The sequence below is a fragment of the Thalassophryne amazonica genome, chromosome 8, assembly GCF_902500255.1.
Source record: "Thalassophryne amazonica chromosome 8, fThaAma1.1, whole genome shotgun sequence".
NCBI lineage: Eukaryota > Metazoa > Chordata > Actinopteri > Batrachoidiformes > Batrachoididae > Thalassophryne > Thalassophryne amazonica.
In genome coordinates, this window is record NC_047110.1 from 67,207,856 (window position 1) to 67,234,942 (window position 27,087).

At 39.4% G+C, this 27,087-nt stretch overlaps 1 long non-coding RNA gene across 2 annotated transcripts; it reads right to left on the minus strand.

Moving 5' to 3' along the window:
* Positions 1 to 4,602: 4,602 nt before the first annotated feature.
* Positions 4,603 to 24,626, minus strand: LOC117515118. 2 transcript variants are annotated; one of them, XR_004562058.1, is made up of 2 exons: positions 24,612 to 24,626; positions 4,603 to 4,778 (listed from the first exon to the last, which is right to left on the minus strand). It is a non-coding gene; the product is annotated as an uncharacterized LOC117515118 (long non-coding RNA). The 2 variants fall into 2 exon arrangements; XR_004562060.1 differs by lacking the exon at positions 24,612 to 24,626 and adding an exon at positions 18,124 to 18,137.
* Positions 24,627 to 27,087: the final 2,461 nt, after the last annotated feature.

Below are 27,087 nucleotides of genomic sequence, written 5' to 3' on the forward strand. Positions count from 1 at the left end.
GAATTGGGATTTGGTTTGTTCATGTGAAGCTGGAAAAGTGTTCTTCACTGCTCAACCACAAACGTGGCAGGCTTATCAGCCTCTCAAGGATAAAATGCCCATTGTTTTTCCTCCAGAAGAATTTCTACAGCCTTGAGAAGATTGGCTGCCTCCTTATCTCTCTTACTCCAGTACACAAGGACAGACAGACTCACACATGGACAAAGACTGAAGCATGCTCCACTTTCCCTCCTACCTCCTCTCCTGCACCCCATCACACACCCCATCCCGGCCACCGCTCACGCCACCCCTTTCCCTTCCGGGGGCTGCGTGGTTTTAGCTGCGGCAGGTCCCTGTTCCCCCCAAGCTAGCGGCGGCGTGACTCCTGTTGCAGTGGTTACCACACACTCACATCGCCTCAATTTGGAAAACGGGCTGTTTCAAGTTTAGTGCACATAAACAATGTCAAATGTATATGTGTTGTCTTAATTCTGATGTGTGCCATTATTACGGTAAACAAGTAATAATTGTGGATTAATTGCTGTTTGTCTGTGGAAATGTGAGTGTGGACGTAATCTCGTTGTTGTTGTTGCACTTATAATAACAATGACAATAAATCTCATCCATCCATCCATCCATGTAGCCCCATGTAACGCGACATTGGTGCACGTTTAGTCATGGGTTTGGTCCAAACCTCCAGCCCTCCTACACTTTGCTAACAGCTAGCTGTGCTAACTATAGACATTATATACATAGACGCCTCATGGACTGCCGCTGCCTATTGCAGCTGACATGTCAGCACGCCGCCATCTTGGATGCGTCCCTATTGCGCCCCAGTGCATATTAAACTACAATAATCCGTAGCTCCTAGAATTTTTACCTGATTTTCCAATGGTTTGGTTTGTTAGAAACGACAGAGATTCAGTTACAATACAGGATGCTGTCACACATTAAAAATATGTAGTTTCATGCTGAAAGACTTTGCCTTATGCGCTTTAACAAAGACATATGGTATGACATACAGATAAATGGAAAAATGAATTGATTTTATAATTTAGTAAAGAAACAAGTTTAGATTGTTCATTTGAATTTATTTATCTCTCCCTATCTCTATCACACACACTTAGAGGCCTAAATATGCTTGATTACATTCAGCAACTCATGAGGCATCAATGTATATAATGTCTATGTTGCTAACTGCTTCAAACTCCATGTCCACACACCAGCTGTGGAAGTACTGTAGCACTGTAAACAATGGGATAGGAAATTCGGCTTACTGAAAGGAAAAAAATTTGATTTTTCTGATATGTCGTAGGGAGAATTGATATTGCAATTTCCATAACCTTCACAAAGCACATACTTTTTTAAGCTGAAGAAGCACAAGTTTTTCTAATTACTTCCTTTACCCTTGGAGCTAAAGAGTGAGTGCTAACTGAGTGTATGCTGAAACTGCTCGGCCCTCAGGAATCGTAATGCTGTTATCATAAAAGGTGCTGTATTAAATCCCTAATGTCTTAGAGTGTGACTTTCTAAGCATTTGACGAGGTGATAATCTCAACATGCCTCTCGAAATTAAGAGAGAATTGGCTTCTTAAATATGATCAAGCACAGTGTTGCTATGGGTGTTTGCTTGAGGTTATCTCAAATTCTAGAGCAGGCCCAGGTTAAGTAGCATGTTTAAGGAAAATGGGCTAGCAAGATAAATTGGGAAACTAAAACGTATTTAATGAGGATGAAACTAACTTCTTCCATATGAATGTGGTCATGCTTAATGAGTTCCCTGCAACCCTAAAACCTGATTTAAAGGAATACTCTTGAAAAGGTTTGAATTTGTAAGAATCAAATTGTCAGTTTCATGTTAAATATACACTCACCATCCACTTTATTATGTACAACTATTCAATTGCTTGCGAACAGAAATAGTTAATCAACCAATGACATGGTAGCAACTCGATGCATTTAGGCATCTAGAGGTCGTGAAGACGACTTGCTGAAGTTCAAAGCGAGCATCAGAATGTGGAAGAAAGGGGATTTAAGCAACTCTGAACGTGACATGGTTGTTGGTGCCAGACAGTCTGAGTATTTCAGAAACTGCTGATCTACTGGGATTTTCACGCACAACCATCTCTAGGGTTTACAGAGAATGGTCCAAAAACACAGAAGATGTCCAGTGAGCGGCAGTTGTACGAATGAAAATGGCTTGTTGATATCAGAGGTCAGAGGGGAATACGCAGACTGGTTGAATGTGTGGTTGTGTGATGCTTTCACGTCAGTATGGACCAACATCTCTGAAGAATGTTTTCAAAGCCTTGTTGAATCTATTCCATGAAGACTTAAGGCAGTTCTGAAGGCAAAAGTGGGTCCTGCCCTTTACTAGCAAGGTGTACCTCATGAAGTGGCTGGTCAGAGGAGTTGAAATTAATATTTTATACATTTTGTTTTTCAGGATTAGTCAAGGCAGATCCATAAATCTACTAACTCATCAATTATGACCATTTAAGGAGCATTTTAAACTTAGATAATGAAATGATCCATCATGAAATTCTGAGCAAAATTTAACAGTTTGATCTTAATGATAGAAGACATTCATTTTGTCCTACAAATTTTAAATCCTGCAGGGTATTAGTTACAATTGTTTGCAACATCTTGACTATAAAACATCATTTTCAGTTTGGCCAATACACTTAATGTACGTTTGTGTTTCACACAGAAAATCAGTTAGTTGAAGGGTGTGTGTGCATGTGTGTGTGTGTGTGTGTGGGGGGGGGCAAGTTAACTTAAACGGCTGGAGGGATTACCTGTAAACTTGGTGGGAATATTAAATGGATAGATAACCAGAGGTGATTCAGTTTTGGAGTAGTTTGATCAAAGGTCAAGGAAAATGTGGTCTGAAAACACCTTGTTTTTGTATACAGTGCCCTCCCAAAGTATTGGGTCCCTTGGCATTTAATACATTTTATTTCGTTCATGCCATTTCAAATTCAAAAAATAAATCAAGCTTCTCAATGTAAAAAATTCTAAAATAATCTTAAACTCAAACTCAAGCCAAATCTCCACAATTTGTTGTAAATTAATTAAAAATATAAAAGCCAAGATGGTGGGCCCCTTTTGCATAATACCTGTAAATAATCAGTTTTATTGCCAGTTTTCTTCAGACAAGTTAGGGGATGGATACATGAACATTTCTGGCACTGAATATGTCTTAGACTTTATTTACATAAATTACAAAGCAATACAAACAGTATGGCACTCTCTGGTAAATCTGCGTGGAGTAGACAGTTCTCAAAAACTGAGTGACTGTGCAGCAAGAAGAAGATTAAGGAAAGACACCAAGACTCCCAGACAACAGAGAAGTTACAGGCTTCTGTGGCTGTGATTGGAGAAATAGTGCAAAGTTTTGCATAGTGCAAAGTTTTGCATTTTGTATCCCCAGTTATACAGCTTCATGATGAAGTGGTATAGAGGAGAATTTTCTTAAAAAAAAAAAAAAGACCTGAAAGTTCAGCGGCAATTTACCAGAAGGTACATCTGAGATGCAAGCCTAGATTTGATCTGTTTTGGTGGAAGAACATCCTTCTCTCCTCAAAAGTGATCCCACAACATTCTTGCTGAGAGGCAACACTGCTAACCACTACACCACCGTGCTGCCCCTGGAACAGAAGTGTTTATTTCAAACACTAGTAACTGGTTCATAATGTTATTTTTTTCTTTGTTCCCCTCCAAGAAGGCCAAGATGAGCCTCCTTCAGACAGTTCAATTGCAGACCTGGCAAGAAAGCTCCACTTCTCCCAAGTTGTCCAAACATGAGGAGACAAAAAAGATTGTTCTGATGGAACTGACGGTCCCGCAGGAAGATGAGTGTGAAGAGGACTTGGGGAGGAAGAACATCAGTTGCCAGGACTTAATCCGAGAGTGCGGGGATAAAGGGTAGCAGACATGGTTATTCCCAGGGGAGGATAGCTCCAGGGCCCGGTTTCATAAAGTAGTCTAATCTTGTTTAGTCGAATAAACTCACTTAGTTGACTAATTTTTTTTTATGTTAGTCATTGCACAAAGCTCTTCGTCAGCTAAAGTTTCACGTTACCCAACTGAAGTTTTTAGCCTGGTACAGAGGAGGCTAATCTTATTTTAGACAACTAAACTTCAGTGTCTTACCTCAAAAATGGCAGTTATCATATACCACCAATTGATGGAACACTCAAGAACACCCTAATGTCACCCGTATTCCTCTGCTTTTGGTCATGGTTGTAACTAGGGATGGGTATCGAGAACCGGTTCCTTTCAGGTATCATTAAGAAATGATTCAATCCACCGACATCAATAACCTTTTTGCTTAACGATTCCCTTATCGGTCCTTCAGAGTGGCTGTTGCTTTTGGGGGCATTTGTCAGGAAAATGATCATTTCTGTACATTGATTATAGACCCTGCAGCGGGTCTGTAATTAACTTTTCTGCAACGTGGCTTTGCTTTGAACCTTGAACCAATCGAAGCAGTGATTCACAGATTGAAGCAGTGCTTCGATCCGCTGCTTTGTTGATTCATTGTTTTATTTCGCTTTATCTTAATTTTTCCCCGCTAAAACCCTAAAGTGCATATGTCTGTGAGTAATATTTACCTTTTTAATGTTAAACCAACCTGTTATGGTCTTCTGAAACAGTTGATAAATGTGTTTTATAACTTAAAAATGGGACAGATGCTAATGTGTATATCTATGGTGTTTTCAATGTTAAAGTTAGCGTTAAGCTGTTCGCGTCTCAGCAAGTTTGTGTGAATTTGTTTACTGTATAATAATTAATGACTCAGCGTTCGTTGTCATAAAAGAGTCAAATTATATTTTTTTAATATATTTATATTCATATATTAATAATAGCAACAACAACAATAATAGTAATAATAACTCATAGTGACTAATAATGCTACAATACAATTTTAGAGAAAGAGACAAAAAGAACCTGATAAATCAAAACACAACAGAAAAGATAAAAGCAACTAACAATATAAATAAATAAATAAATAAATATAGAAATAAATAACTGCTTCCTGTGAACACCGAGTGACTCTTACACCTCCACTTCATCCCTGTTTTATTAAAGTTTAATGACAATTTGTTTTGGTTAAACCATATTTTCAATTTGTTAATTACTTCAGTGATTTCCTCCAGAATTATCTGCCAAGCTAGAAAACTGCTGCATCCTCGTAAGAGCAAAATACTACTGGAATGAATTTGAATAAGGAAAGATGTTTTTTTTCTTACCAAAATGGATGCTGCACTCACTGCAGTTTATTGTCTGGAGTAGCCCCAGATTGCATTTCAGAGCTTCTAGAATTCAAAAATTTTCATGCAGGTGGTGTTGGGGGTAATTTTGGGTTACAGCTTTTTTTGTTTTTCAACACTTTCATCCCTGAATATGTCAATCGTGAGTCATGTTTGTGCGGATTAAAGTCACTAACTGGGACTCCTGTCTTGTTGCAAGAAAAACGAGAATCGTCCTCAGTTCTGTTCACACAGCTCCAAACGCTGCGCGGCTCTCTGCTGAGTCTTGTTAGAATGATAGAGTCCAGTCGGAATTAATAACTTCAAAGTGACGTGCCGTTTAAATCAAATGACACCTCTTTCCAAACGTTGTAATACAAACAAACTGCAATCGATCAAAACCTTTTTTTCCTCCCAAAACAAAACGTCCTGCGCTGATGTGCAGCAGCTGGCTGAGCTCAGTTCAGAGGTATGGAGAGACATTCACGCCAAAATGTCTGAAAGGAAATGCTTTTGACAAAATCTACAGATTTTATTTATTTTTATTTATGTCCAGAGATCAAGGATCTAGTGACCAATTTAAAATGTTGTTGACATGTACCTGTAAAGCCTGCTTTTAGTACACAGAAAATTCACAAGAGATATTGATAAGGGAATCGATAAGGAATCGGATCGATAAGCGGAATCGATAATGGCATCGATATTGATAAAATCTTATCAGTACCCATCCCTAGTTGTAGCAGACAACTGTCATGATGTGCTTGTGACCCTTCTCACATTAGCCACTGGGCATCGCTGTTACGCTGAGCAGCGTTGTGTGCACAAAAAGGCTTGGCGGAAGTGTAGAAGAAGAAGTGCTAGGGTACAAGTTAAGCATGTCATTCTGGAATTTGCATGTGTCCGTAAATGTTAATAAAGTCAGTTAACAAAACAAAGGCTGGATAGTTCATGACAGCGGCCAACCCGGAAGTAAAGAAAACTCTAGCGTATTCCGCATTCGAGGCTCTCACAAGGCTGCTATGTCTGTCAAACTCATCGACTAACATAAGACAGCTAATCTACAAGTTTAGCTGTCAATGTGAAATGGTGGTTAGACTGATAATGTTGGGCGACTAACCGTAGTCAACTAAGTTTAATAGATTAAAAGATTAGACTGCTTCATGAAGCCGACCCCTGGAGTTTTCCAGCCCAGTCTGCATGGAAAACTTTTTCAGCTCTGGGAATAGTAGGAAGGGAGAGGAGGGCTGCAACTTGCAGGTGACTGAGGCAGCAGAGAGAGCATTTTACTGGTTCTGGAACAGGTGGGAGGAGCATATCTGGAAGTCAGGAGAGCATTGGCAGTGATAGACCGACAACTGGCCTGAATTAGGCAGGACACCTATCTCTCTCTCTTAGCCTGTGATTGGTCAGCGGCCGAGACGCTGACATCAGTGTTGGTCAAGTTTGGGGGTGTGGCACAAGTGCTGCTCTCCTATTGGTCATTTAGGAGTGTGAATACTTTCTCCTGCTGTGAGCGCTGCTCTCCTATTGGTTGTTTAGGAGTGGGAATTCCTACTCCTAAATGGCAGCCAGTATCCGGCCTCATTCAGGCCAGTTGTCTGGCTAGGGCGGTGACTGGCCATCACTGTCGGCCGGCCAACTGGAGGACGTGGTTCAGGGTCAAATTGTCCAGTGATAGTTGGATGCCATCTGATGACAGAAGGCAGTGGCATATATACTCAACAAAAATATAAACGCAACACTTTTGGTTTTGCTCCCATTTTGTATGAGATGAACTCAAAGATCTAAAACGTTTTCCACATACACAATATCACCATTTCCCTCAAATATTGTTCACAAACCAGTCTAAATCTGTGATAGTGAGCACTTCTCCTTTGCTGAGATAATCCATCCCACCTCACAGGTGTGCCATATCAGGATGCTGATTAGACATCATGATTAGTGCACAGGTGTGCCTTAGACTGCCCACAATAAAAGGCCACTCTGAAAGGTGCAGTTTTGTTTTATTTGGGGGGGGGGGGGGGGGATACCAGTCATTATCTGGTGTGACACCATTTGCCTCATGCAGTGTAACACATCTCCTCGCATCATCCGTGAAGAGAACACCTCTCCAACGTGCCAAACGCCAGCGAATGTGAGCATTTGCCCACTCAAATCGGTTACGACGACGAACTGGAGTCGGTCGAGACCCCGATGAGGACGACGAGCATGCAGATGAGCTTCCCTGAGACGGTTTCTGACCAGTTTGTGCAAAAATTCTTTGGTTATGCAAACCGATTGTTCCAGCAGCTGTCCGAGTGGCTGGTCTCAGACGATCTTGGAGGTGGAACATGCTGGATGTGGAGGTCTGGGCTGGTGTGGTTACACGTGGTCTGCGGTTGTGAGGTGGTTGGATGTACTGCCAATTCTCTGAAACGACTTGGAGACGGCTTATGGTAGAGACATGAACATTCAATACACCGAGCGAACAGCTCTGGTTGACATTCCTGCTGTCAGCATGCCAATTGCACGCTCCCTCAAATCTTGCGACATCTGTGGAATTGTGCTGTGTGATAAAACTGCACCTTTCAGAGTGGCCTTTTATTGTGGGCAGTCTAAGGCCACTCTGTGCACTAATCATGGTGTCTAATCAGCATCTTGGTATGGCACACCTGTGAGGTGGGATGGATTATCTCAGCAAGGAGAAGTGCTCACTATCACAGATTTAGACTGGTTTGTGAACAATATTTGAGAGAAATGGTGATATTGTGTATGTGGAAAAAGTTTTAGATCTTTGAGTTCATCTCATACAAAATGGGAGCAAAACCAAAAGTGTTGCGTTTATATTTTTGAGTGTAGAAGTATGTAATAGGGAATAATGGTATCTTACCTCATCTTTAATTGTGATGTAGTGCGTGGTGAAATAGGATTATTTGGCATGAGTGAAAAGGCGAGGTCAGAAATAGGACATGGTGTGCAATAATCTCAGTTACACACACCATCCACATGGAAAACATGCAAGTTCAAAGCTCACCAAGGGTGTGAGTGAGTGAGTGAGAGAGAGAGTCGGGATGCTGCCGTCTCCTCTGTGGGCTACTAGATTTGAGATGACATGCTCTCTGCTTCCATGCTGAATGTTCACTGATCTTTCTGGCAAAAGAGGCTGCCACTAAAGAGGGTTCAACCAGAGGTTAATTCAAACAAACAGCACAAAATGGTGAGCTCAGGATTATTAAATAAGGAGGTGACTGTGACAAACACCTTACTGCTGCTAGCCTCTGGCCTCTACCTATTCTCTCAACAAAAGTACTGCTTTCACCTCACTCCATTCTTCATGACACTTTTTTACATGCACGATTTGCAGTCAAACATTTCCTTATTGATTGTGTTACATCATTCTCTGTTTACACGTTCATATGATGTCTCCTCTGCATGTAAGATTCTTCCATGTGACAGTTACCTCAAGGTTACAGCTGGTTGAGATCTCACTTTGTTTTCAATAACCTTGACTTTCCAGCAAACCAGTATGACTGAATTTAAGCTTTGTGTCTCTCTCCTGTTTTAAATTCCAACATTAAGCTGTTCTGCCCTTATCCTATCCCCTTCACTGTAAAATACATGATTTTACTGTTTAAAATGTATGTTGCCCTCCAGTGGCTGTTGTCATACATTGCAATAGCTCTTGCCTGTGTGCTTGAGTGTGATGTTACAGCTGTAAATCTATAATAACAACAATAACTATTTATATAGCACCTTCAAGAAGCCACCATTAATAAAAACACTTGAAACACTGCATCTGCTCTTTGAATGTTATTTGTATTTGACACTTAATATTAACTGTTTTGTGGATACAGAGGTTTTCTTTTGTTGTGTTTGGTGTTTTATAATGTTAAGCACTTTGTACATTTCCTACTTTAAGTACAACAACAACAGTAGTTATTATTATTAGCAGAAATATTAATGCAAATTTAATATTAATTATTTAAATGTAAACAAAGTCGCAGACATTAAAAGAGAAACCACAGTTATAAAACAGAGTTGGAGACATTAAATAATGAAGGAAATAACATTACAGCAAACCCACTAAAAAGTAATAATAATTCTGTGGACAAACCAAATAAATTTTGTTTTATATAGTGCCAGAATTATTATTATTATGATTGTATGCACCTGAAGAAACCATCATTAACAAAAATTCTTGAAACACAATATCTGCTGTTTAAATGTTTATTTGCATTTTACATTTTAAGATCAACTGTTTTATGGATACAGAAATTTTGTTTTATTGTGTGTTTAATATTTTATAATGTTAATCACTTTGTACATTTTCCACATAAAGTGCTCATTTAGGTCCTTGATACTTTTTTTTTATTAAATGCTTCTGGGGAGCATTAGCATGGCTAAAACCCTTCAGTTTCTGGGGGCATCGCCCCCAAACCCCCTCAACTACAGCCATCTTAACTCTCCGCCACTTTAAGCATTTTTCTTTATTTGCACCTCACATGTCTGGAAAGTCCTCACCATCTCATTTAGGTCCTTCAGACCTTCAGTAAATGCTTCTGGTCAGCATTAGCATGGCTAAAAACCTTCATGGAATTCACACACTAAATAGACACTGACTTACCTCATGTGCTGTCAAGGTGTGTGCTGCCTCTCACTTTAGCATTCCCGGATTCAATGTCAACTCAACATTTAGCATTGCCTGTTTTCAGTGTCGGACTATGCACCTGAATTCCTGTGAGATCTCCTCTATTCAAGTGAGATGTCCTCTTTTTTAAAATTTTCTTTTCTTTTTAATTGAGACAAACAAGAAGTTACACAAAAACCTTACAGAGGATCAATATACCAGTGCAAAAACAACATAATGAAAAACAGGTTAATGTCCTTTGCTGTAACTCCAGGAAGTGTTCAACATTTGACATTTCCTGTTTCACTGTGGGCTCAAAATTTGGCACGTCCTGTTTCAGTGTCAACTTGCCACTGAATTCCTGCGAGGGCCCACGAGATCTCCTCTATTGTCAATCCAGGAAGTGTCGATCCAGGAAGTGTTCAACATTTGTCATTTCCTGTTTCACTGTGGACTCGAAATTTGGCACTTCCTGTTTGGGACTCCCTGCACCATGATCGAGCTCACGCCACTTGCACATCGCTTCGCTCGTATGATTATTCTTATGACACATATTAATAAATTAAATGTAAACAAGGTCATAGACAAAATAAAACACAGCTACAAAACATAGTTGGATACATTAAATAATAAAGAAATAACATTAAAGCAAGAATTAAATCCACAAAAAGTAATGATAAATTGAGAAACCAAATAAATTTTGTTGATATAGTGCTAACATTATTATTATTATTATCATTATTATATAGCACCTTGAAGAAACCATCATCATTAAAAACACTTGAAATACTATATCTGCTGTTTGCATTTGGCATTTAATGTTATCTATTTTTATGGATACAGAAATTTTGTTTTATTGTTGTTTTGTCTTTTTGTAATGGTAAGTATTTTACATTTTTCTAGTTAAAGTGTTATCTAAATAAATAATATAATTAGTATAACACAAATATTAAGTTTAAAGGAGAAAATGTCATTATAACACAGGCAGCCAACTGGAACACAAAGTAAACCTGCTCTTTGGGAAGGCAGATCAGGGGAAGGTACATACGGTTTAACATCATCAACTAAATGTGAATGTGCACAATCATTCAAAGTTCTACATTTTAACAATCATACCTTAAAAACCCTAGGGACTTCCTGATTGTGGTAAGCAGTCTTGCAGCAAAGTTTTTGAAGTTTTGGATTTATCAGATTCTCACACACTTTGCAGGAGAGAAACTAATGGTTATAAAGATGCATAACAAAAATATAAATGCAACTTTTACAAATTCCACTTGGTCATCCTGAATGTGTAGTTACAAAATGATCATAAATGATAGAGCTGGAAAGGCCCAAGGAAAGGGTTAATTAATTCAGTGATGTGAATTGTCCCTACTGGGACACAGAAATTTATCAATGCCAGCAGCAGTGTGCACATTTTAAGATGTTAGCCATGCATTATTAACAGTGACTGTCATCTAATTAAATCATGGCTCATCACAAGAGATACTCTTAATGGCAAAATAAGCATTGAGAATCTACTGAAGCATTCCCAAGATCAATAAACATGTTACAATCTAGAGTAGGAATTTTCTCAGGGTCACACAGGCCAGCTGAATTAATTAGTAATCCTTTCTCATTTCTCCCACTCCACACTTTGTCACCAAGTAACATTTGAGTGTTGGAGGGATAAGAGATGAATTACTTTATGAGAAATAAAGCTTTTGCCCATCGCATGGCTGTTATTCTTTTCACATAGTAGAAAAGGGGAACATTCACTCTCTGTCATGACAAACATTTTAACACATGTACAAGACAGTAACAATTTAAAAAAAAAAAAAAAAAAAAAAATATATATATATATATATATATATATATATATATATATATATATATATATGGCAGGCAGATGACATACAGTACAGTATTTGAACCATTTTCTCAAATATAACAAAATGCTTCCATTATAACTATACAAATCATCTTGTTTCTCAGTTGGACTTTTTAATTTTACTGCTCCATTCCATTATTGATAACTAAATTGGGGCTATGTATGTGTGCACGTGTTTGTGATACATTCTTTTATGTTCAAAACTATATGAACTGTCAAAGGAATGATTTGTAGAATCTAAGGCTGTGTTTGTGGAGGGACTGTACCTTAGAAATATGGGCAGTCTGCTCCACCCTCAAGGCGGTGATTTAAGCCGCTGGTCACACTGTACTTAAGTTGGTTGTGATCTGGCAGACAGTAATCCATCGGTGCAGAATGCCTTTCTCCTCAGTGTTCAGAATCAGTGCATAGTGGTGCCAGTGACCATTGTTGGCAGTGTCGTAGCGACTGGGATTTCTGAAGTGGAAACTATGAAGCAGCACTGGGCAGGTGTACATGGCATTACCTGCATTCATAGTGACACAAACAGCTGGGCACTGTGGTAGGAACAGCCACAGGAAACATACCCAGAACCCAGCAAGGGGGCGTGTCAGTGATATTATGGAGTCTTCAACTGTCAGTTGGATCTGGTGTGCTCCAAAAATGGCCAACATTGAACATCACATCAAAACTACAGTAATGATGTGACAAGGTTGACTGGAAGTCAACATTACAAGCAAACGTCATTTTCTCAGTACATAGTTCCACATCCAACTTGAGAATAAGCTTACAAATGCCAACAACAGCTGTGACATTATTATTATATCTGGACATCTCCTGTCTGTTATGGGTCAGTAGTGTGTAAAGATGCTCTTGCTATACGATATGAGAGAGGTGTCAGACTCCTCAAATTCGGAAGACAAAACAGCTTTGTGATTAACAATACAACATTTGAACAACCACCAAAATATTTATACATGTAGACATCACCGGATGTGTCAACACATCCTCTAACAAAAGTGTTGCCTGGCGTCGCTGAACGAGCGGTCCCCCCTAAAAATTGGTCCGCCCTGCCTTCACTGCGCATGCGTCATTAGCAGCGGTTCACTGATTATCACCTCGTTTCTGCTTAAAACTGCACTCCAGTCATCATCTATCTCAGTGACAGCCATCTGAAGCTTTTGTACAACAATCATTTACACAAAAAAATCAGCATTATTTCATCATAAAAGACGGATGAAGGGATCAGAGCACACAAGCTGCTAGCTGATACGTTCACCGCGCGTTGGTCATTTCAAAGCGTCACAGAGTATTGCCTCGTTTCTGCTTAAAATGGCCTTGTTTCTGCTTAAAACTGACTTTACAATGATTTAAGAGGTTTTATGTTGTCATCTGATGGTTAATCCATTAATCCATTTGATTGCTTTGGGTGAAGAGACTCTGTCTCATACAAGCGGCTGAGCTCCGAAATGATGCATGCGCAGTGGAGGCAAGGCGGACTAATTTTTAGGGGCGGACCATTCGGTCTGCGGCAATAGTGCTGATGGTGATTCAAGCCATCAGTGATCAGTTACAAGCTCGGTCTCCCACTAAAGAAAAGATGTATGGATGCATTGTCCTATATGTTGCAGACAACATTGGAGAAATACTGTATTGCAGAGGTCAGAGTTTTTGATAAAATGCAGAACAAGAATTGAGTGGACTTTTGAACATGGCAAGGAACAAGCAAACAAAACAATCTGTTGGAGGAGGATGACAAAACCCAGTTGGGTTGTTATAGAGACAGTTGAGTTGACAGAACAATGCCGCAATCTTGAGAGATAAGGGCATATAGTACAACCCACGACCTGTATTAGTGCAGCAGATAACTGAAACAATCCTGCAAATGGTGATACAAGCACCAAACTCGGCACAAATACTCCTTAGACATTACTCTTTTAAAAAACTGACTATCCACTTGAATTTTCTATAGGCAGCCACGTAGGGGTCAATTGAAGAAATACACAGGAGTCAAAATGAAAAATGCTCCAATCAAATTGAAAACTACAATACATTATTTGTCTGATTATAACAATTCCAAAAAGGTATAGTTTGGACTATCTATGACTAATGTTATGGGGTTAAAAACAGCAAAAATGATGACAAAGGTCAGTTTCAGTTTGTACAGGGGTCAAAAGTTAAAAGTTCCTTCAATTTTGGTTTAAAGTGATGCAAACTATTGGTTGAGCTAATAGGATTAATAAATGGGATAGTTTTGATTGTGTTGAATGCTTGGTCTCCAAAGTAAAGGTCAAACAATGTCAACGTCCATTGGATTCTATGACATGTGACATATGTTACCCTGTAACATGATAACTAAGCATGATGCATGTCCAAACTATTCCTTTTAAAAACCCCGTTAACTCAACTAATATATTTTTTTTTTTAACAAATATGGAGCAACTTTAATTTTTGACCACTGTACAAAGTGAAACTGACCTTTTTCACCATTTTTGCTATTTTTACCCCATAACTCCTGAACAATCAGTCATAGATAGTATGAACTATACCTTTTTGGAATTGTTATGATCAGACAACTAATGTGGTGTAGTTTTCAACTTGATTGGAACATTTTTAATTTTGACCCCTGTGTAATTCTTCAATTGTCCCCTACCTGGCCGCTTAGTGAAAATTCGAGTGGCTCATCATTTTTTTTCAAAAGAGTAATGTCTAAGGAGTATTTGTGCCGAATTTGATCCTTGTATCACCATTTGCCGGATTTTGCTTTAAATATTCTCTTAGCCGCTGCACTATATCCAAAAACCTGTCTCAAAATCTATTGCGGCTTGAGAGGATATGAAGAACATAAAAACAATAACATCTGTCAAGAACCAGTGTCAATGGCTACCAAAATTTAGATACAAACAACATCATTGTATACAGCTTTAAAATATTTCTGTGTGGTATTAGATAAGCACGGATCTAGGGGGAAAATCAGATGAGGGAGAGGAACATAGTCTCACTATTGCCACCACACTGCAGGAGTGTTGTGCTTGAGACATGTGACTGTGTGAACCCTGGGGTTTCTTTCAGATCCTGCCTTGTGTCAGTACAGTGAGCCAGAGGGTTAACTGTGGGGCTCGGCTCAGGCCACCTAACTGGGAGTCAAATCAGAAGCGCTCAGTTGGTACCTCATGCCTGACTGGCCCATGACCCTGAGGGGTGAGACCCGTGTCTGGGTCATGTACAGTCCTATGACCCACTTACTGACTGATGGGAGTGTGACAGTCATGCTCTTATTGAAGCAGCATCAACTTCACCTTCAAAGATCAACTTCTGTCTCTGCAGTACTAACTAGTACTCGTTGGCAGAACTGGTGAATTTGATGTGTTTTAAACAATTTAATTTTGTTGTACTGAAGACCAAAATAAATGTAAAATATGGCCTTAAATTCAGTTGTTTGCTTGTTAATTCACTCATATTGCAACAATAATCTAAATATATTAGTATTGTATTTGTATAATATTAGTACTGTTTAAATTGTGTTAAATTGTATTTAACAAATGTTTTTAAACAATATCAAATGTCTTGTTCAACCAAAAAGGGACCATTCAAATGGGGCTTATAATAACATTACAGCAAAGTTATGCTACAATGTTTTAACAGAGTTTTTGTTCCTTGGTTGGTAACACTGTTAATGACATCCCAGCAGAGGTGTATAGTGCAGCAGATAAGTGAACATTTACTGAGGGATCCTTCAAATGGTGATGCAAGCACCAAATCTGGCACACATACTCCTTAGACATTACTCTTTTAAAAATGCCAGGTACCCATGTGAACTTTCAATAGGCGGCCAAGAAGGGGTCAATTGAAGTATTACACAGGGGTCAAAATTTAAAAATGCTCCAATCATATTGAAAAGTATTCCATATTATTTGTCTGATCATAAAGATTCCAAAAAGGTATAGTTTGGACTATCTGTGAATGAATGTTCTGGAGTTATGGGGTAAAAACAGCAAGAACAGTCTTCTTCTTCTTTGTCTTTCGGCTGTTCCCGTTAGGGGTCGCCACAGCAGATCAATCGTTTCCATCTCACCCTGTCCTCTGTATCTTCCTCTGTCACACCAACCACCTGCATGTCCTCTCTCAGCACATCCATAAACCTCCTCTTTGGTCTCCCTCTTCTCCTCCTTCCTGGTGGCTCCATCCTCAGCATCCTTCTCCCTATATACCCTGGGTCCCTCCTCTGCACATGTCCAAACCATCTCAATCTCGCCTCTCTGTCTCCAAACCATCCCACCTGAGCTGTCCCTCTGATATGTTCATTCCTAATCTTGTCCATTCTTGTCACTCCCAAAGAGAATCTCAACATCTTCAGCTCTGCCACCTCCAGCTCTGCCTCCTGTCTTTTTGTTAGTGCCACTGTCTCTAAACCATACAACATAGCTGGTCTCACTACTGTTTTGTAAACTTTCCCCTTCACTCTTGCTGATATTCTTCGGTCACAAATCACTCCTGCCACCTTTCTCCACCCACTCCACCCTGCCTGCACTCTCTTCTTCACCTCTCTACCACACTCTCCATTACTTTGAACAGTTGACCCCAAATATTTAAACTCATCTACTTTCAACACTTCTACTCCTTGTAACTGCACTATTCTGCTGGGCTCCCTCTCATTCACACACATGTACTCAGTCTTGCTTCTACTGACTTTCATTCCCCTTCTCTCCAAAGCATATCTCCACCTCTCCAGACTAGACTCAACTTGCTCTCTACTCTCACTACAGATCACAATGTCATCTGCAAACATCATAGTCCATGGGGACCCCTGTCTGATCTCATCCGTCAACCTGTCCATCACCACTGCAAACAAGAAAGGACTCAGGGCTGATCCTTGGTGTAATCCCACCTCCACCTTGAATGAGTCTGTCATTCCGACTGCGCATCTCACCGCTGTCACACTATTCTTGTACATGTCCTGCACTACCCTAACATACTAGGTCAATTTCAATTTGTACAGGGGTCAAAAGTTAAAGTTGCTCCAATTTTGGTAAAAAGTTATGCAAATTATTAGTTGGGTGAATACGGTTATAAAAAGGAATAGTTTGCATCATGTGTCATGCTTAGTTATCATGTTACAGGGTAGCATATGTCACATGTCATAGAATCCAATGGATGCTGATATTGTTTAACCTTTACTTTACAAACCAAGCATGCAACACAGTCAAAACTTTTCCATTTATTAATCCTATTAGCTCAACCAGTAATTTGCACCACCTTTCACCACAATTGGAGCAACTTTAACTTTTGACCCCTGTACAAACTGAAATTGACCTTTCTCAGTGTTCTTGCTGTTTTTACCCCATAACTCCAGACCATTCATTCACAGATAGTCCAAACTATACCTTTTTGGAATCTTTATGATCAGACAAATAATATGGAATACCTTTCAATATGATTGGAGCATTTTTAAATTTTTACCCCTGTGTAATACTTCAATTGACCCCTTCTTGGCCGCCTATTGAAAGTTCACGTGGGTACCCGGCATTTTTAAAAGAGTAATGTCTAAGGAGTATATGTGCCAAATTTGGTGCTTGCATCACCATTTGAAGCATTTTTTTCAGTTATTCGCTGCACTAGTAAAACTCTGGCTTCAGAAGTAAAAGTCCAGCCACATATTTGTTCCATCATCCTAATAAACCAGCTGATTGTAATAGCTCTTCAGGCAGGTGGATGAGCTAATTATTGAGATCACCTGTTTTAGGCGCACAGGTAGAAGCAACACATGGGAGGGATTTTATTTTCTGAAGCTGGAGTTTTACACCTCTGCATCCCAGTAACTCTGAAGAGTCAACAAATGGAAGTTCCTCTAGTGCCATGATTCGCCACTGTCAGTTTGATGTTGTGTTAAACCAGTGTTGGACTGCCAGCTGCGTTGAGCTTTAAATTTTGACATGAATTTTTATACAACAAAACTAATCAAATTTAAGCTCCATTCTCCCATGTGCCTTCTGTAAAACTTAAATTGAAATTTCACACCTTCTGAAGAAAATTCTTCTCTGTGCCTCTCAAATGTGATATTGTATAACTGGTGATACCACGACCAAAACTTGCACGATGCATGATTTGTCCAGTCACAGACACAGACGCCTGTAACTCCTTCAGAGACATCACGAGTGTCTTTATGGCTTCCTTCACTACTCACACAGTCCCTCATTATTTGAGAACTACCTACTCCAGACAGATTTACCATAGAGCAACATAATGATTAAATTTCTTAATGGGTAATGCAAATGAAGCCCAGAAGGGTAGTCATTTTTATTTTAGCTAATATTTCCACAATAATAAATTTCATAAAAGGCTGCTATACCCAAGTACATTCTGTTGTACAAATACAACACATTTTGCCATAAGTTGTAAGACAATAATGTACAGTGCAGTTATAATCCCCTCACATGAATGTTTGTTTATAATAAAGTAGCAGCCTCAGTACCTGGTAGCTTGTGTGTCCTGCATACTGGAGTACCTGTCCATACTACAGTAGATTAAAGGTATAGTGCCACTGTTTTTTTAAAGCTTTGTCGTAAAAATAATTTTCTTTGGCACTGCTATAATTTTATTCAATAGCATTTAGATAAGGGATTCATAATATAATGTTGCAAATACGATCAAAATATATGCTGTCTGGAAACAATTTAGAATTTCAACCCCTGAGGGGGAGAAATTCCAGGGATCAGATGCTATGACCAACATTTGGTAGATTTGGAAGTGATTTACAAGACATCTTATGGATGTTAGATGAGGCACATGTAATCTCAAAAACCTCATCCATGGGCACATGCGCTTCTTCCTGTAGTTAGTCTGCACGATGGCAATGAAGGAAAGAAGACAGTATTCGCTATGGAATTTCTCCCCAGATAAATATGTCCTCTTCATTAGGGGAGGTGATGGTATAATGGTTAAAGCGTTGGGCTGGAGACCAGAGGATCCTCGGCTCAAATCCCAGCCTGACCGGAAAATCACAAAGGGTCCTTGGGCAAGGTCCTTAATCCCCTAGTTGCTCCCGGTGTGTAGTGAGTACCGTATTTTCCGGACTATAAGTCGCACTTTTTTACATGTTTTGGCCGGGGGTGCGACCTATACTCCGGTGCGACTTATAAATGAAAATATACGGTAGGATCTCATTAATTTACTGTAACAAACAATTATTACGTGACAGAGTCGATCTATGTTTTAAAATGGCCACCGGAAAGGAAATGCAATGCCATCATGGGCACTGTAGTATGACGGATCCTATAGTTCACGCTGGTGCGATAACCACTCAGAGAACAGACATTGGATGCGTATTCCTCACCTCACCCACAGGTGTGAAGCTGACGAACACGGTGCTTGCGTGTTATTCCGGCATGGCGAAAGAACAGCTTCAACCCTTGGATATCAATGTGAGCAGAGTGTTTAAGTTGACGCTGAGAGCTGGTGGGAGCACCGGTTGAGGCGACGGTGGAGGATTAGCGTGTGTGCACTTGGAAGGAGCTGGCGTCGATGATGTGAAAAGCGTATTGAAGCAGACGAAACATGGTTGTTTATCGGGACGGCTAACAAACAGCTTCAACCTTGGTATCAGTGTGAGCAGAGTTGACGCTGAGAGCTGCATGGAGCACTGAGCGACGGCGGAGGATTAGCGTCTTGCACTTGGAAGGAGCTGGATCGACACGCTGGTTGGTCCTGAGCTGTGCAGGTAGGTGCTGCATGGTTCGGCTTCGCAATGTGGTCCGCAAAATACAACATATCCGTAGGTACAATGCAGCTCAGAGAGGGCACTCGAGGCTTGTGTGACTGTTCCTCGCGACTTCTGACTACCATAGAAAAATAAAAATTTTAACGTTACTGATACCATAACAAGACAACGGAGAAGGCCGAAAAATGCCACCAAAAGAAATCATACTCTGCAGATTACAAGTTGCGACTGGTGAAATATGCATCCGAAAACGGTAGCCGTCACAATATACTCATCTGAACTTTTCATGTTAACATTACCTGTATGTCCATGGGACTTATAGTCCAGGGACCTTATTTTATGGTTTGTTTTTCTTTATAATGGATAAAGTGGCTGGTGCGACTTATACTCCGGTGCGACTTATACTCCGGAAAATACGGTACCTTGTATGGCAGCACCCTCACATCGGGGTGAATGTGAAGCATTATTGTAAAGCGCTTTGAGCGTCTGATGCACATGGAAAAGCGCTATATAAATGCAGTCCATTCATCAATGAATGGAATGAGCTGTTACAAAAATACATCTATATTATAATTTTTGGATTTTGTTAGAAACAAAAATTTCTCTGTTATTTTCTCATATTCTTGAGCATTGCCATGTTATTTAAATTCATATTCTGTCATACCAAAATATCAGTGGTTCAAAAAAAAAAAGCACAGAAATAGATCAATTGCAGTAAGCTGTAATATCATACTGTGTGGTATAAATACAATTCCAATCATATTTGTTCATTTGTAATTGACTATTTATAGTCACTAAAATGGCTCTCCATGCCAGCTTAACTAATGTGTCTATCACTTAACAAATGTTTTAAACAATTTTATCAAGATGTACAGTACACAAGTTATATAGAGCAACAGTAAATTGTTATTGTTTTTATCATTTTTAATAAGTGCCCTGTGAACCACTGGTGTAGTGTCCAGGGTGCATCCCTCCTCACGCCCTACAACTGCTGGGGTAGGCTCCAGCACCCCATGACCTTTGACCAAGCGGCAACACTCAAGCCTGAATTTTGGCCATAATATGAAGTCATTTTTCTTGCTTATTGAGGCTGGTTCCAAAACAGATTACTTTACCATAGGACTCCACATTAATGTCCAACTTTAGAGCAGAAATAAACATGTTTACAGCCTGGTACAAAAAAAACAACAACAAAAAAACAAACAAAAAAACTGTGTTTCCTCCTCTGTGACAACTGCATGGGGGGGGGTTCTAATCTCTTAGATTAAGATGTTTTAAGCCATAAAGTTGTGTGTAATTGTGAGCGTGGTTGCTTTGAGTGACAGTGGCTGAGTTCAGCGACTCCTCTTCCCAGCCTCCAGCTGTAACTCAGTGTCATCTGGCAGCAGCCACTTGCTGTTCTGTTGTTGCTGTGTCTGTTTGGAGTATTTTATTACAAACACCTGGAATAATATGGCTTGTTGTGCGGTGACACATCCTAATGGAAGACGTCTCTGTTGCAGATGTTTCTATTTAATATTTGCTTCATTAGGTCCACTTAATGCACAATTACTGAGGAAATACGCGGCGCATAACTTTTGCTGTTCACACCAAAGTAAACAGTTAGGAGAACCACTGCGCAGTCCCCAAAAATATGATTTAATAACCACCCAAACCACGGTTAGCCTGTTAGCTGGTGGTTTGGACTCAGAGAGGGGCACATTGTGAATCAGTGGGCAGGGTGATGCCCAGATAAGGGGGTCATTTTGGCTGTTCTGGGTCTCTATAGAAAACCATTGAGCGACGTCACGCAGGGTTTGTCCGCTATATGTACAGTCTGTGCCCTTGACTGGTGTAAACTGATATAGAAAATGAATGAATTTAAAAAATGTTACTGTGCAACTATTTTTACAAGAATTTTTCAGAACCAAGTCAGTATTTTGTAATATTGGGTATGTTATCCAGTTACCAAATTACGACGGCATTTTAGGGCCACATAGAATTTTTTTTTTTTTTTTTTTTTTAGACTTAGAGAATAAAGTCGTAATATTACAAGAATAAAGTCATAATATTTAGACTTTTTTCTTGTAATATTACAACTTTTTGTCGTAAAATTACGAACTTTTTCTCCTAATATTACAACTTTATCTCTGTAATATTACAACTTTTTTCTAATACAAGGTATTCCGACTTATTCTCGAAGCCCCAAAAAAAAAAAAGAAAAAAAAAAAAGAAATTCAATGTGGCCCTAATCAGATATATACAACAATCTGTTCTTTTGGTATATTTCTGAATTTATTTATTTTATTGAAATAGTGTACATTTGATCATGTGATCTTTTCAGCTTGTACGTTTTGTTTTGCTCAGGGTTGATATGGACTTGCATGTTGATTTGGCACGTTTACACTGGATGCCCTTTCTGGTGCGACTCCACATCTACCCGGCAGAATGGGCACAGGCAGTCTTGAACCATTGTAACTGTATATCTTCCCCCACCCTGGGAACATACAGTTTCAGTATTGTTTTCCAGTGTTTCAGCTATGTATTAATCAGAGTAGGATGAACTGGGTGGTAATGCTGCAGCAGATTTGCTTTGCAGGAGTGGGGGGAAGATATCCAGGTAAGGATATCTTACCCCGTACCCAATCATAAGTGGGAAGGTCAAATAATACATGAGCAGGGAAGAAATTATAGATATGAATTGAAAGAATTTACACAAAAAGGAGTCAGTCACTTCTTATGGAGAATGAAAATGTTGTTTTCCACTGTTTCCACCATGTATAATGTGGGTTGGATGAAATGGGTGATAATGCTACAACAGACTTGCCCCAAGATATCCAGGGGGAAGATATACTGTTACACTGTTTTAGAAACAAGTGCACCATCACTTGTACCCACCAGGTGTACAATTGGATCATACCTACTTATATTACAGCTGAAACATGGTGCAAAAGCATTTGATGATCATTTAATTTGTGCCTCTATGTGTAGTGTGAAGATGATGTTCAACTGATGTTGCTGTGAAATTTTATTTGCAATGTTATGTTATTAGACGTGACATCTGGTATCTTATGGGCAGACAGAGGCGCGCTGCAGGCAGCGACGTGTTGGAGAAACACTTAAAGCACATCACCTGCTTCCCTTGTTGTTGCACTCTTTGGGCTGTGCAGCACCACAGGGCCTGGCCCTGCTCAGTAAACCAGCCCTGCAATGCGCCCCCAACCCCCTCTTTGCCTCTTAATGGCTTCTTACATTTGGTGTCACTTCTGGCTCACCTACCAACACTGAAACAACACCGACTTGTTTCTTTTGGATGAAATCTCTGTGAGCATACTATCGTCAACATTTATTAAGTCCTTGGTATTAGAATTTTTTTTATTCTATTACACCATCATAAATGTTGGACCAGCACAGCTCATACATTAGTACACTGGGTTTTAAAAAACTACACCTCTATCTTAACTTGATAGGGCAGGATGAAACTGTGGTCTTTCCTTGTGCAATGGGGTTTATTAGCTCAGTGACATACTATGCTGTTCGTCATTGGAGTGTGTTACGCTGGGAAACTGCCTCGTTACCCCTTGTGCCTTGTTGTGCAGAGTGACCAATTACTTTTGATCTTAAGAGGACATGACATTTGTAGGTTTTTGCATCTGAAATGCCTGCACATGTTAAAGATGCATCATGCATTTTTCCTTGCAAATAATTCTAACACTAGCCCCCTTGAGGGTTTACTCTTAGCTTAAAAGACCCAACCTATAAATATAGTCCCTGGAAGTGGTGCTTTTTAAAATAACACATTTGTAGCTTAACACTAATTGGCATATTTGCACTTTTGTGCGCTGAATAGAAATCAGATCTGAAAATCCAATAGAAGTTGATGTGCTTAAAAAAAAAAACTAGTTTTTTGTATTGTTATTATGTTACTTATAGTGCAGTGCAATAAAATATTATTTACATCTCTGTCAAACTCCCTAACTTCATTTTTTTAGCATATCAATTTAGCATGAATTTACTGTTTAACTGATCTGGGTTTGTCTCATGAATAACAAATTTGCGTTTCAGTGTTCATGACTTGACCATGACTCAAAATTCAAGCATTTAAGCGAGCAAACAAACAAATAAACAATCATTTCATGAACATTGCTAGCACAAAGAAACTTCTGACGGCTTCTACACTATTGGTGAACATTTGTCACACTAAACTAATTAATTAATCACTAATTTTACAATGAAAAATAGGCTGCAATAAATTTATTGACAAATTGATTTATTAATCTATAAATAAATAAACAAAATTGTGACATATTTAATTAATTGACATTTTAATATGCCGTTTATTAAAGACTAGTAAAATATTTTACAAATAAATATCAGTTTATCAATAAATTGTAATTTGAGTAACCTTTGTGTGTTTGTATTCCCTTTGGCTGATTATCACCAAACTTGATATGTGAATGACGGACAACAGTAGATCTTCCCTGAAAGGATTTGTTTTGGCAGAGTTCAAGGTCACTGGGGGTCAAAAGTAAAAAATTTTAATTTTCACTTTGGTTTGCACCAAGCTTTGTACACACGTAGGTGGGTTTCAGAATTGCCCAGGTGAGATCAAACTGGCCAAAGGTAAATCGCTGCGGTCAAGGTCAAAATTATTATTATTATTGTTTTTCACACTGAGTGGCAAACCATTTGGCACACATATGAAGGTGGGTACTGTAATTGCCCAACAGCTTAAAATATCCCAAAGGTCCAAGATCATGTCTGTGTGTCTATTCATTTCTACTAAACTTACTATTCAGTGAAGGTTGGTCCCAAAATTGCCCTTTAAAGAATTCATTTTGGCAAGGTCAAGGGAATTTGATTTTTTAAGTTCATGTGGACCAGTAAACACTGAGATGGATTTAAGAACAGCCCTAGAAAGGTCAGACCAAGGTCATAATTGGGTGAAGATCAAGGTTACTGGGAATCAAACTGTCATATCCCTGTCTTCATGCCCATGGGTACTATTACCTAGTTCAACTGCTTTGGTCCAGTCCACGGAACTATGTTATATTTGGGCCCAATACCAGTAATTAATTATGGTAATGCCCAAACAATATCGTTTGTCTGGCAAACCCCATCACATCGTGTGTTCCAGTAGTCTCAAAGTACCACTGTGAAGGTTTTCATTAGTTAAGGGTTTTTATTACTATTTCTGTAATACTTGTGATCCTCCATACTAAACACATTAATATTTTTTGTTTCAATAGCTTTAATGGGTTAGCAAAATGACCCCAATGCAGAGAACCACAATGACAGAATGGTTAAAAACAGGTTTAGTGTCCAGTAGGGCATGTGCATACACATGTGCACATGCACACATGCGCGTGCGCACGTGTGTGTGTGTGTGTGTGTGTGTGTGTGTGTGTGTGCACACGTGTGTGTGCAGAGTGCACTGGTACCAAATGTATGGAACCAAATTTGCACTCTAAATGGAACCAAACTGCACTCTAAAAGCAATGCAACACAAATGGGACAAATTAATCCAGTCATGTGACATACAAAGCACCAATCAAATGATAAGGATCCACTCAGCCATTATATATAAATACAAACAGTGAATGTTTATGAGTTCAGTGGAATGAATATTTAATTTGTTCCATTGAAAGAATGTAAAAATTCAATATTGTTTTAATAATGGCTAAAATAAAGTCTTGTCATTTGTATTTTATTAATTTATAAACAACAGAAAGGATTTACATTTTGGTGTTCCACTGCTGCTAAAGTCCAAATTGTGACGTGTAGTCCGGTGATGCTGTGCCCTGACTTTGTAGTTCCATTAAAAAAGACAGTAGTTTCTCAGTCCAGCCAACAATCACATCAGCTTTTCATCTTAACAGCTCTTTATGCATCCAGACAGCTTACAGCAGAGTGGGTTTTTTGTGTGTGTCTGTGTTACAAGAACTAGCACCGTCAGTTAGCTCAATAAAATCACGTCCTGCTTGTGTCGTTGTCCGTGTGCACCAATTGTGCGCATGCTCACACAACGAGACAGAGCTTGTGCGCGTGTGTACTACAAAAAAAAAAAAAGACAGTGCAGTGAAAAAACATGTCAAAAATTAGTCCAGCTTTTCATTCTAACATCCTGCAAACAGCCTGCAGATGGCTTACAGCACAGTGGATTTGTTGGTATATGTATATGTGTGTGTGTGTGCATGCACATACGTTTTGTGTGTGTGTGTGTTTGCATGCGTGCATGTGCATACGTGCGTGCGTGCATGTGCATATGTGCGTGTGTGTGTGTGTGTGTGTGTGTGTGTGTGCGTGCCAAGTGCAATGGTACCAAATGTATGGAACCAAATTTGCACTCTAAATGGAACCAAACTGCACTCTAAAAGCAATGCAACACAAATGGGATGAATTAATCCAGTCATGTGACATACAAAGCTCCAATCAAATGACAAGGATCCACTCAGCTGTTATATAATATGGTTCTGTTGGCTTCATCAGGCAGTGACATCAGATGTCCATTGAGCAGGTTTCATGCCGAGTGTGAAGTGACTGGAATGGCAATCAACACCTCAGAATTTGTCCCCTCTGGGTCAGGGGAGCATTACTGCCTCAAGTGGTGGAGTTTAAGTATCTTGGGGTCTTGCTAATGAATGGGGGGTAAGTTGGAGCATGAGATTGATAGACAGATTGGTTAGCATCTGATGTTTTATAGACAGCTAGAAGGCGAGACTCTCACTTTACCACTCAGTGTCACTCCCATCCTCACCTATAGTCATGAACTTTGGGTAATGACTGAAAGAATAATGTCACGGATACAAGCAATGGAAATGAGATTCCTCCGTTGGATATCAGGCCTTACACTCCTGGAGAGGGTGGGAAGCTTGATTATCCAGGAAGAACTCTGCTCCTCTGTGCTTCTTCTCATCAAAAGGAGCCAGCTGAGGTGGTTCAGGCATCTGGTGAGGATGCTCCCTGGTTGTCTGCCTCAGGAGGTCTTTCAGATAGGGCCAAATGGGAGGAGGCCCTGGAGAAGACCAAGGACATGCTGGAGGGATTATATTACCCAGTTGGCTTGGGAACACTTTGGGATCCCCCAGGAAGAATTACAGGACTTGGCCAAGGATAGGGAAGTGTGGAATGTGCTGTTCAGTCTGCTGCCACTGCAACCTGGACCCAGATAAACTGTAGAAAATGAAAGAATGAATAACTGAATATGAAAATTAGCCAAATACCACTGATGATGATGATGATAATAATAATAATAGCAATGCTAATAATAATAGTAATAATATTGACAACACCACCAGAAGTAACACCAAAAACAGAATAATGTGGAGCTAGAACCCAAACAGCAAAGCATGGCCCAGGCAGTTTCTTTTTTTTTTCTCTCAAATTTACAGTTAACAGGTTCCAATTATGTATTTGGATCAGAGATCATCTTTTGTTGTCTGAAAATACCTTACATCCACTGTTACCATGGGACTGAGTGGAAAGTATCACAGGGTAATGCAAATAGTCTTTATGATCTATCAGCAGCCTGCATATTTTTATCTTGTTTTCTAGGCTAAGTGGTAATGGCTGATATGATGTATTACATGTCATGCTTGTATTGTTAAGCACACTGAAAGCCTAAGGTTTAGATGTATTTTATGCTTATTCAGCTATTTGAATTGTTGCCTTTTATTTCCAAATTTGCTGTGATTGTTTAAAA